Below are 2,808 nucleotides of genomic sequence, written 5' to 3' on the forward strand. Positions count from 1 at the left end.
CCCCCCCTCTTTTCACGGATATTTTCCAACAACGTACAGTGTAACAGTCTTACACAAGATGTTCCAACTGTAACATAGTGTTAGACTGCTCGACACTGTAAAAAGGTACGAGCCCGTATAAAATATGTCAATGTTAACAACTTTTCAAAAACTTATTTGGTAGCTATACTTATTTTGGAATAAAACCGACAAAAATCGCCAATTCGGAAAAAATTATAACTTAAGTCTACATAAAAATTATAAATCTACACGAAAATTATAAATCTATTATCGATACTCGAATGCTAAATATAATTATAATGAATAAGAATAGAAGGTTAGTGTTATTGTGTATTCTAATGTTACACTATGAAAATAAACGTTCCAACAAGTATCTTACACAATTGAACACAGTGTAATGTTCTGTGTCCTAACTGAAGAACAACCTCTCTCTTGTTCTCTAAGGACTTGCTATGAATAAAATTTGCTTTAAATTAAACAAAGAATAATACTTTGACCAAACTGATACTGCACTTTAATTACAAATCGCAAATGAAGGAAGTAAGTGATCAAATTATGAGTAGGTTAGAGAGAGAGAGAGAGAGAGAGAGAGAGAGAGAGAGAGAGAGAGAGAATTATAATTATATTATTTATTCTCATTTCATAGTGAAATAAATCAAATAAAATAAATGTTTCGGCTATATTAAGCCTTCCTCATGTAAGATAAAGATAATATTTTGACATACAATATATACGTGACAGAACAGGTTTTATTAGTTTTTCTCGCAAATCGACATGTTTCAAAAGCCAATTTTCAAACATTTCTTCATTAATCATTCGATGCAGGAACAGGTAGCACAATATATGTCATTAAAGTCACTATGGCAGAAAGAAACATTGGCACGTGATCAGAAAGATTGATTCTTTTTGGTTTGCTTTGATAACGAGCTTGATGAAAAATCCGAGATATTTAATTTATTTTTCTTTGAAGAACACGCGAAACGTGCTCAGCATATACAATTATATAACTTTTCGGATAGCAAAAAAATTTTGTTGTATGTTAAATTAAAAAGAGAAAGCATTTTTTGTGAAAATTTGTGTCTGTAAAATGTTAGTTTATCAATAATGAGCTAATTTTATTATTGTTTATTTTTATTGTTGTTTCTTATTATTTATTTATTTATTAGATAAATATTGTGTTCTTTCTTGTTTTTAGCTACAATACTTAAAAGAATTAAAATTATTGATTCTCAGTTATCTGATTTGTTGATTCCGAACTAATCCCAAAAACAGAAAATAATAAATATAATACTGACTCGTATTCAAAGCTTATAACAAAGTTAGCGCGCATTTAGTATATAGACTATGTTACATACCTATACTGTAGAATAACAGCGCGCATTTAAATAAAAATAAAAGCGCGTTTTAAATATCTATATGTTACTATAGTTATATCCTATATAACATGACTGAAAGCTTTATCTTTTTTCGGATAGAATAAATATTTTATCTTATCGGATATTGAATTCTCAAAATCACGATATTGCAGACTAGAAATAAAATAGTATAGATTGATTTTTTAAATATCGCAGTTATATCAAAAATAAATTCTTGTTTGAACTTAAGCTATTATAAATCTTTTATAATTCTATATAGCATAAAAATTTTACAATTAATAGCAGGATAATGGCAGATCGGAATTATATAATAATAAAAAATTCATGCATTCTTATTAATTTATGAATGTGTAACTTAAAAATTGTATATCATATATGTAAATCGTATACTAAATAAAAAGAAATTTCTAACAAATTATTTATAATCCAATCTCGGGGAAAAGCTCGACCTCGTCATTGTTCTATTTTGAGAACATAATATATGCGAAGGGACTTCCGTCTTGGTTTCAGCTTTCTCAAAGTGTGTCGACCCTGTTGAACAGGAACCGTTTAACTTCTGATGGCAAATCAATTGTAGCTCTCGTAACAAAGACTCAGATACAGGAATTCCTGACTGACCTGTGACCTGTGAGAATTTAATATCCTGCGAATTTCCTTGAGAACGCGTGTATCAGTGAAATAATTCTCTACTTAAAATTTATTTAAATTCTCTTTTTAGTTTTTATCTATATTATATTTTTAAAAATGTAATTCATTTCATCTATCTTGATCTAAATTGTTATTTATTATCATTTAGTGAACCAATAATACTAATCGTCGTAATCGTAAATGAGAATGAAAGGAACTTTGGAAATAAATTGCGAAGTTGGTTGAGTTAGAGACGATGAGAAAGTTGTGGTAGTTGGATCGATTGATCTTACTGGCGTTCAAGATGGTGCGTCACACTGGGTTGTCACTTCCACTTCAATGAAGTACAGAGAGATGTAGACAAGTGGATCAATAGATAGAGGAATCCTTACATTGTGATGAAAACAACGAAATAATAGTGTTTTCAATTTTTGTTCTATAAAAAGTTCGAAGACGCATCAATATTGTGACAAGTTACAAATCTGACGTGATCTTTTTCAAAACTATAATTATATATATAGTTGCAATGGAATGAGTAAATGTAAATTTTCTTCTTCAAATCTATAAATAAGTAGATTTTGCAAAAATTATGTTATACAATAATATATTAAATTGAAAATTATAGTAAAGCAGGCAATGATCTGAATTAAATGATGAGAACAATAAATTACAGATGTGCTATTTATTATGATTAAACGTAAATACTATATGAACAAATCATTTTATGATGTTTATAATTGTAATTCGCATTTTTTTTATTTATTGAACTTATCGTCTATAATTTGATACATATATTTCTTAACAT

The sequence above is a fragment of the Atta colombica genome, unplaced genomic scaffold (genome assembly GCF_001594045.1).
Source record: "Atta colombica isolate Treedump-2 unplaced genomic scaffold, Acol1.0 scaffold277, whole genome shotgun sequence".
Taxonomy (NCBI): Eukaryota; Metazoa; Arthropoda; class Insecta; order Hymenoptera; family Formicidae; genus Atta; species Atta colombica.